Source organism: Panthera leo, chromosome D2 (assembly GCF_018350215.1).
Source record: "Panthera leo isolate Ple1 chromosome D2, P.leo_Ple1_pat1.1, whole genome shotgun sequence".
NCBI lineage: Eukaryota > Metazoa > Chordata > Mammalia > Carnivora > Felidae > Panthera > Panthera leo.
The window spans coordinates 7,448,183-7,458,235 of NC_056689.1; the positions used below are offsets into that span (position 1 = coordinate 7,448,183).

At 48.8% G+C, this 10,053-nt stretch overlaps 1 long non-coding RNA gene across 1 annotated transcript; it reads left to right on the top strand.

Moving 5' to 3' along the window:
• Window positions 1-7,085: 7,085 nt before the first annotated feature.
• On the top strand, window positions 7,086-9,782 carry LOC122202403. The gene is made up of 3 exons (XR_006194641.1): window positions 7,086-7,266; window positions 7,395-7,498; window positions 8,378-9,782. It is a non-coding gene; the product is annotated as an uncharacterized LOC122202403 (long non-coding RNA).
• The last annotated feature ends 271 nt before the right edge of the window (window positions 9,783-10,053 follow it).

The following is a 10,053-nucleotide window of genomic DNA, read 5'->3' on the forward strand; positions in this document are numbered from 1 at the left end:
AGAGAGACAGGGAGAGAGAGAATCCCAAGCAGGCTCTACACTCAGCTCAGAGCCCGACGCAGGGCTCAGTCTCATGACCGTGAGATCACAACCTGAGCTGAAATCAAGAGTCAGACACTCAGTCCACTGAGACACCCAGGCGCCCGGCCACTTTCTTCATAAAGATGCTCCTTTGGCCTGACTGTCCGACTTGGACACTAACATGGGTGGTGGGGGCCTGGCCAGGCTGGAAAAGGATATGCAGACCAGAGAGGATCTACCTTGAGTAGGAGAAGGTGGAGGCAGCTTAACCGAGCAATGGAGAGCACTGACTCTGGAGACAGGCTGCCTGGAGAAGAATCCCAGTTTTGCTGCTCACAGCTGTGTCACCTTGGGCAAGTTGCCTAAGCTTTCTGTGCCTTCGTTTTCGCAGCTGTAGAATGAGAATATGAAAGTGCCCACATCACAGCATGGTGTGAGGTTTCAGCAGGTTAATACATTTAAGAGTCTTAGAAAGGTACCTGGCACACATCCAGCTCTATTCACTTGTTTATTAAATAAGAATAAAATACGTAAGGGTGTCCAAGGTGGACACGGGTGAGAGGCAGTAGTGAGGAGTAGGAGGAAGGACTCTGGCTTCATCGTCAGACAGACTTGCATTTGGATCCTGATTCCACGAAGTTTTTCTCTCGACGTTTGTGTTTTTCTGATTATCAAGGGCTTATGTGTTTGTAGTAGAAAATTTGGAAAATATAGAAAGCCAGCAGGGAGCAGATAGAGGTCAAGCCCACTTCTACCACGTGGAGATGGTCACCACGTAAGTCTTGCTGGCAATGTGATCTGCGTCGGGGTTTGGTCCTGATGCTGGTAGCTTGTTGGTTTTTATTATTCCTCCCTTGTTTGCATATCCCTCAGGGAGAGATCCAGGAACCGCTGGAGGGCCAGGAGGTGTAAACATGTATGCTAAATAAAATATTTGTTTTGACAATGATGAGACCCTCGATATGTAGCTCAGAGCCCTTAATCTACCCACTTTTCACAGTTCTCCGTTCTTGACCGTGAGGAGCTCAGTTTTCTAGTGAGACAGCATGCCAAGCATTTAGATTGAGACTCATAAATTTCGTCTTCCAACTTCCCTGCTGTAATTACTTGGCCGCCCACGTTATTGTTGCCAATTGCCAAGTGTGGTGGGTGAGTGACAGGTAGATTATTTGTGCCTGATGTGGGTCACCCTTGTGCTGGGTCTGAGTGCTTTTGTTTAATGCTCTGCGAGGAGGCCATAGTTGGGTAGCAGAGCAGGAGTTATAGGAGAAGTCTGTTGGGTGATGATTTGGCAGCTCAAGGAAAGTTGTAAATTAGGCTGTCAGGAGGGAACTTTCTGGCAGACTCTGTGAACAAACACAAGGTGTGAGTTGGCCAGAACTTGTAACAAGCTGACTTTCTCTCTCGCTGGTGGTTTCCTCTTGTTGGTCTTTCGGAGAAGTGGTTAGACGTGTTAACTATCACCAAACAGAATCTGAACGGCTTTGGGGGTACGGGGGTGGCCAACGGTGGTGAAGAGGAGGGGCACGGACGCGCAGGTCCACATTCAGAGCAGCATTCGTGGCCTCTGGAGATGTCACCAAATCTCTTCCTGGGCACTGTCCATGAGCCGTGGCACACAAGCCAAATTTTCTGGTCATTTTTGTGACTTCAGTGGGACGGACTCCAGTAACCCACTCTCTCTGCCTTCAGTGTCAGAAGAGGAGAGGGCCTATAAGGTAAAGGAATGAGATTAATATGATGGAAGGTTTTCTCTCTCTTCTCCCAGTATAGTGGAAAAGCAAGCAAGCAAGCCAGCCTCGATATGTAGGGTCAATCCAATTGTGTACATTGGGTAACTTCCCTTCTGGAACTGTCTCCTTTACTCGATGTGACAACTCACACTGATGACTTCCTTAGAAATAGGTCTATCTTTCCCACTGGGGCCTGAGTCAACATGGCCAGCAGCTAATTCGGATGACCTGGCATTCTGGTTCACCCAGGGCAGCCAGAGCTGACGAGGCCTCAGTATCCACCCATACATTTTCATGGAACCCCACTTCCTTCGCAAAAGTGTTCCAATGAGGATAATAAATTACGTGAGCCCCCTAACATGAAGGAACTCAGGGAGAGGACTACTTTCTCTTTTCAGTGTGTGGCTTTGCTCAGAAAAATCTGTAGTGCTTCTGTCTCAAAGACTCCCTGCCCGGGACTCCCGGTCCGATTTCTCTCATTTCTCCCGCAACATCCCGCCCCGGCCGGCACCGCTGCCTCTTGGCACACTGCTTTTCAGCCTTTTTTCATCAGCAGAACCTACTTTTTTTAGGATGCAACGTTAGACAGAGGCTTCAACATTGGAAACAGATCAAGCGGAGCTTTTCCTGGTAGACGCGAGGGTAAGGATCTCAGGAACCCACACATTTGGCCCCCCTCTCTCTCTTTTCTTCCGTGTGGGTCTCCACTGAATCTCACGGCTTGGTGGGGCAGAGGTTAGAATCCACCGACAAAGCATCTACCGTCCATTTCACGTGCTTGCACTTAAAAAAAAATTTTTTTTTAACATTAATTCATTTTCGAGAGTGAGAGAGACAGAGCATGAGTGGGGGAGGAGAAGAGAGAGGGAGACACAGAAGCTAAAGCAGGCTCCAGGCTCGGAGCTGTTTAGCACAGAGCCGGACGTGGGGCTCGAACTCACGGACCGCGAGATCATGACCTGAGCCAAAGTGGGACTCTTAACCAACGGAGCCACCCAGGCGCCCCCACGTGCTTGCACTTCGTACGGTAAATCCTCTTGTCCCCCTAGTGAAGTTAGGTTGGCAATAATCAAACTCTGAAAAAATATTACCGCAGGATTCAGGCTCAGTTCTACAACAGGGCTCTTCTTGTGGCCTTGATTCTTCAATCCACTCAAATCTTGACCACTGGCTTTGTTGTCCTGTCACGGGATATGACTGAGGAACGACCATGCCAAGATGGGTGCTCTGGTCTCCGGTCATGATAAGAGGCCCTGTGACCTCGACTGTCCCCTTCAGCTTAACTCTTGCTTCGTGGCTCCTCTGCTGTAACCATATCCTTTGTCCTGGATTTGAGATGCTGTTCCCGCACACTTGTTTTCTCTTCATCCTCACAAATCTCGAGCATTCCACCTTGGGTGCTCTCTTTCGTTGAACTCCCAGCTTATTTGAAAGTTCCTTGTATCTTCAAAAGTGCACGGGACCTACCGTAGACGTCGATGCCTCAGAAGCCTTCGTTCTCTGAATCTTCCTGGTCTTGTCGCTTTGCCAGCCCCATTATTTTAGACATCCTGAGCCAAACACGGCCTCGCATCAGAAAAGAGCCACATATATACCATTCCACACCTATGTTTCAATCACAGTTGACTCACCAGCCTGACGACCCCCATCAATTCTCAGTGATTCTGGGGAGCGGGTTATTTTTCTAGGCCCAGACCCAAAACATCGAGGCTAGAATTCAATATTAAGCTGGTCTCCCTAGGATGTCATTAAGAGGGTTTAGTTACCGAAACACTGAAGGATATTGTCATAATACAGCAATTTCACCCCCCATGGCCTCCTATCCCAGACTGTTGTAACTTCACATTTTTCAGTTCTGGTTCCCTTGAGGGGGGTTGGGGTGAGGGGACCCATCAGAAACGGACACCTTTGCCTCTTTGTTTATCACTGCACGAATCAAGCAGCGTGGTGCTGTCGCGGCTTTAGAAAATGGAAAAAGCTGGCTCTGCCCGACGTGGCCGCAGGGAGGAGGGTATCTTCCAAGATGTTTGTGAGAATAAGACGTACAAAACACCAGTTTTTAAGGGCTGGCAGATTGTGGAGGTGTCAACCAGAGGAATGTCGAGTGAAAATCTCTGGAATGCTCGAGCAACCTTTTAAATTTACTGCCAGGAAACGTGGGCTGCTTCCCTTCCCTGCATCTTTTCAAAAGATCTCTTGTGAATCCAGTCAAGTCCAGGGCAGGTACAGAGGGCGGCTGACAGTGATAAGGGGCGCAGTGTTTTCTGCAACTGCCTCAGCTCCCGTCCGACCAAACCCCGTTAATATGTAACCCGAATCCGACCATTTCTTTTATGTTTGCCTTTGGTGTCGCAATGACTTTTAACCCGTGCAAGACCGATTCAAAGTCGCCTTTTTTTTTTTCTTGGCCGTTGTCCACGATCTCTCAGGGGCTCAGGAGCAGAATGGCCCTAAGTCACATCAGGGGGATTCGAGTCTGGTGGAATTAAAAGTCACTTACCTTATGACACATGCGAGGGTGCTGATGAGGGGTGGGTCAATTCGTGCAGGGAGAAGACGTTACAGCAGATAGAATATTTGGTTGTTTGTGCTGAGGCCACAGATGACGAGGAAGAGCTACATGTGTGGCACAATTCGTCAAAAACGGGCGTGTAACCACACACCTATCAGAAAGGGCCAAAACAAAAACAAAATGCTGACTCGGGTGGGCGGGGGGGAGGGCTGGAGAGGATACAGAGCAACGACAACTCTCAAATACTGCTCTTGGGAATGACGCATGGTTCAGCCACTTTGGAAAATGGTTTTGCGGGGCACCTGGGTGGCTCTGTCGGTTAAGCATCCGACTTCAGCTCAGGTCATGATCTTGGGGTTCATGAGTTCGAGCCCCGCGTCGGGCTCTGTGCTGACAGCTCGGAGCCTGGAGCCTGCTTCCAATTCTGTGTCTCTATCTCTCTCAGTCCCTCCCCCGCTCATCTCTGTCTGTGTGCATGTGTCTCTCTCTCAAAAAATAAACATTAAAAAAAAAAAAAGAAAATAGTTTTGCAATTTCACAGTAAGTTCAGCATATGCTTACCATAAGACCTAAAAATCCCATTCCTAGGTAGTTTTACCCGAGAGAAATTAAAACTATTTGCTCACTAAAGCCTCTGCGTGAATGGTGGTAGGGGCTTTTGTCATTCACAATCATCAAGTGTCCTTGACTTGATAAACGGGGGGAACACGTTGTGGTTCCCCCACACAATGGAGAGTTAGTTGGCAGTAAAAAGAAATGAGCTGCTGATCTGTGTAGTAACATGATTAAATCTCAGATGCGTTAGGTTACGTGAAAGAAGCCAGACGCAAAAGGCTATAAACTAGACGATCCCATTTTGATGACATTCTGAAAAAAGGCATACCCATGGGGACAGAGAACTGATCAGTGGTTGCCAGGGTTTAGGGGTTGGGGTGTCTTCAAAGGCGACATGTGGGAAATTTGGGCTGTGATGGAACTACGTGGGTTGTGATGGCGATGATGTGACTGTGTGCCCGCCTCAAAACTCCCAGAATCATGCACTAGAAAAGGTGGGTTTATACCCCAATAAACCTGACTTTTAATAAAGTGTGTGGGTTAGTGTCCCCCAGAATTTCCTATTCTTATATTTGCCGATGTGATATACATATTGGGGGGACCACCCAACTCATACTGCTTCTTTAGAAGTGACCTTTTGGGGGCTCCTGGGTGGCTCAGTCGGTTGAGGGGCCGACTTCAGCTCAGGTCAGGATCTCGCGGTCCGTGAGTTCGAGCCCCGCGTCGGGCTCTGTGCTGATGGCTCGGAGCCTGGAGCCTGCTTCGGATTCTGTGTCTCCATCTCTCTCTGCCCCTCCCCCGCTCTCTCTCTCTCTCTCTCTCTCTCTCAAACATAAATAAACATAAAAAAAAAAGAAGTGGCCTTTTGCCGCCCAGTCCCTGCGTAAAGGGTGGGCTTATACTTCTTTTAGACTCCACACTCTGACCCCTTGAAAGGACCATGGGTGGACAGCTACCCTGAACGAAACACGTAACATGCTCTCTTTTGAGACTTTGCTGTAAGAGACGTGGAAACCGCAGTCCAGAGGGTGTAGATTTTGGCTTGCAGATATGTTTTGTTTGGCCCGCCCAATGTTTAAAGAAATCGAATTAATTGCCAACATTAAAAAATGGGAGATTTCACATAAAAATCCAGATTTCCGGCTTCTCTTTGAGAAATGGGAGGATCCGGTAAAATGGGCTCAAGTTCCCACCTGGAGACAATGGCTGGAACAAAGACCCTCACCCCCTTCCCACCAGCACACCGTCTGTGTGCGCACAGCCGCTCTGGCTCCCCGGAGAAGCCAGCAGTGGCTGTGTTTATGCGGTCAGTCTGGCTACGCACAAGCGTTCAGGGAAATACGAAACATTTCTTGCACCTTCCACTTCCATCAAAAGTGGGAAGGCAAAAGGTAAATCCATGTTCCGTGAGAAACGAGAATGGCGTATTACTCTGCGAAAGCAAGCTTTATTCCAATGGCGTATGATAAGCAAACCAAACGGATGTGCACTGGAAGAACACAGATTTAGATTCCTCTGAAGCCAGCGAGGCCCTCTGGGCTCAGCTGGGTTGCCTCCCTGGCCTCTGGAGGCCCCCGGGTCTGCTCCACTCTGCCAGTCCACCGACGGAAGAACGGAGCACTGTGGTGTATCTGCCCGCAGCTCCTCTTATCCGTTCAACAAATATGTATGAAGCGAGTTAGACTGAAGACGAATGAGCATCGCAAGACCCCTGTCCATGTGCAAACCAGGGTCATCAGGGAGGGAAACGGAGAGCCTTACAAAGAAGCAAGTCTGCAGAAGTTTTACAGGTGTGTGTGTGTGTGTGTGTGTATGTGTGTGTGCCAGAGAGACAGTGAGAGAGACAGAGAGGAGAGGACAGACATCCACAAGGGAGAGCCAGTAGATTCCCTCCAATCGCTCACAGTGAGGAGGCCGGGACATAACTCACGTCCTACAGACGACACTTGTCAGGCTCTAACGTGCACGTGAATCCTGGGGGAGGTTGTGTAAGCGCCCGTTCTGACTCAGTAGGTCGGGAGTCGGGCCTGAGATTCTGCATTTGTAACAAGGTCCCTGATGACGTCAGTGCCGCTGATCAGCGGACCGCATTGTGAACAGCAAACCTCCAAATCATACGTACAAAGACACGGTAAAAGATTACCTGCCTGACGTTTGCTTTTAAGCCATGTGCTCTCCATTGAAAAAGGACCCGGTAAAACCATTTTTTTAAATTTTTGTCACTTACCGAAGAATATCACTCCTCTTGCGGTCTAGGTAGTGGGTGGCGGAGGCTGGCAGTCTGGGAAGCAGGAAGGACTGGGAATAACCGACAGGCACCTTCCGAGAAGCCGCCGGGGGTAACAGTCCAGTGAACAGACCAACAGGTGCACCTGGCCAGCCCGGGCGTGGTGGCTTCGCTCTGTGACCTTAGGCACAACACTCTTTCTCAGCAGCCAAAAGGAGGTGAGATTTTTGACCTTGTAGCCCATCGTGAAAGACTCACTTAGCATCAGTGAAGGCTTGCAAGATCTATGGAGGGAAGGTACTTCGGAAGAACAAATTTATGGTCTCTAATCGTCATTCCGTTTCAGGTATGGCAGGCAACCCCGTGTGACAGAAGCCTCTGCACAATGTACTGCTCTCTCGTGGATGGAAATAGCTCAATAAAGAACATTACCGCTGTCTGTGCAGGAAGGTAAATTGTGCTCCCTCTTCATAACCCTGCCTATGACTCGGGTGTCTACCATTTCAGGTGTTAATATGATGATTTTTCCACGTAGAGAAAGAAGAGTCTCCCTTCCATTGTCTCCTCCTTCCAAGTATGGGCCACAGTGATGGTGATGTCCGTCTCAAACCTACAGGCTCTGGTTTGAAAGGAGCACGTTCTCTCATTTCTCTCTCTCTCTAAATCGGCAGTCTGGAGGAAAAGAATCAAAGTTCATCTCAGTAATGCTCTTTATTTGATCTAATGTTTCTAAAATAGCTTTTCAATACACAATTGATGTAAAAGTTACTAATGAGAAAATTTTCCTTTTTGGGGCGCTGTCTTTGAAATTTGGGATAGGTTACGCCTCAAATGGAATGCTACGTTTTTATGAAGCAAGACTTAATCCGTGTTTAGACTTCCTAAAGTTCACAGTTGGAAAAAGGAGGTTCGCCCGTCCAAGTTGTTCCAAACCTACTTAAATTTGTTTCTAGTAACTGAGTTCAGGTTTTTAAATTTAAATGTCAACTACGGAATGAAATCTCATCGAAAAATCAGTTCCTTCGTCACCCTGGCCACATCTCAAGGGCTCGATGGGCCCCTGTGGCCAGCCAGTGACTATCCACATTGGACAGGGCAGGGCTAGGCACTCAGGTGAGGGCAGCCTTGAGGCTGGGATTCCGGAAGCCCTCCCTCCACCCCCACGGCTGGCAGCGTGTGCGTGCGTGTGTGCGTGTGTGCGGTCTGTTGATGGAGTAGCCTGAGAGCTGATGAGTCCTGTGAGCGTGATAGGAAGGCCTTGCCTCCATCAATACACATTATTTGTCCTCTACCATTCACAGCACTGTTTATGGTTCATCTGTCTTTCAGAACGACCCGCATTCCCCAGAGGGACCTTGCAGAGATCCAAACTGGGCGCCACTAGACTAAAACAGCATTGCATCCGCCCACGGCTCCACTTATCCATTCAACAAATATTTATGAAGCGAGTTTCTGTGCCTAGCCTCGCTAAGCCCCGGGACTGCTTCAGCCATGAGAAAGGACAAGGAGGTCACTGCCCTCGTGAAACCTAATGTCTCCTAGCGGTAGACCCTTAAATGGAATCTTACAAATAATGAGTTAATAATAATTTGATATCTACGAAGAGGGGCAGAGGTCCCCGTGAGATCCTTAGGGAACCTAGTCCAGTCTGGAGGTTCAGTAAATCTTCCTCCATAAAAATGACATTTCCGTTGGGACCGGAAGGGGTTACGCAGCGGAGAGCCGGGAGAGGGGGCCTGTTCTTGGCAGAGGAGACCATGTGCTGGAGAAAGCGCCGGAAGGTCACGGTGGCTGGGGTGTGGTGAGTCAGAAAGGACGGAGAGATGAGTAAAAGCCCGATCTGAAGGGCCTGGAGGGCCTGGAGAAGGGACTCCGTCTTTGTCCTGAGAACAACTGGAAGACCAGCGGAAGGTTTTAAGAAGAATGATGGGCTCGGACTCGGGTCTCCCGTTTGGCTTTTCCCAGATGACGTGTGGCCGCGGATCCTCCTCGGGATTTTCTGCGTACATTCAGCCCCAGGTGGCAAGGACTGTGGAAGCAAAAATGGCGCCCCCATTTCATTGTCCTGTTCACTGGAAGTGGACCCGCGGGCTCTCTGAGGAGCAAGCAACCCATAAACATGCTGAGGACAAAGGCAGTCTGGTCTGATGGCTCCAAAGAGCGAAACAGCAACACAAAACGCAACCAAGAAACCCAACAACAGCGACAAAAAACCCTGGGTGTTCCAGGTCAGACTTAAATCGGTTCCTCGAGGGCTAATTCTCACTACTGTTCCACTGTCATTAGTGGTACCACCGCTAATTACGATGACCACAGCTACTATTGACGAAGGGTTCATGGCCTGCCAGTTATATATAAACAAATAAATGTGTATACATAAGTGTTATAAACATATACACACACAAATATATATATGCACGTGTACAAAATAGACGTATACCCTGGTTCTAATCCGTGCAAGAAAAACCTGCCTGAAAGACGGATATTACTGTTCCCAATTCATCTGATGTACAAGGAAAGGGAGTTTTACAACGTCCAGAGCGAAGTTGACGGTAAGGGTAGAGGCAGGTTTGGAACATGTGTCTGTCTTCGAAGCCCTGACGTGTCCCCATCACCACACCGACCCCGGTAAGTAGAGGCCGGGCGAGTGTATGGGGCACAGTATGCATGGGCTTATGCAGAATTCACCCTGCTCGCTTCTTTTCTTTTTTGAAAAAAAATTAAAAAAAAATTTTTTTTTAACGTTTATTTATTTTTGAGACAGAGAGAGACAGAGCATGAACGGGGGAGGGGCAGAGAGAGAGAGAGACACAGAATCGGAAGCAGGCTCCAGGCCCTGAGCCATCAGCCCAGAGCCCGACGCATGCTCAAACTCGCGGACCGTGAGATAGTGACCTGAGCTGAAGTCAGACGCTTAACCGACTGAAACACCCAGGCGCCCCGAAAATTTTTTTATTTAAATTCTAGTCAGCATACAGTGCAGCCTTGGTTTCAGGAGTAGAATT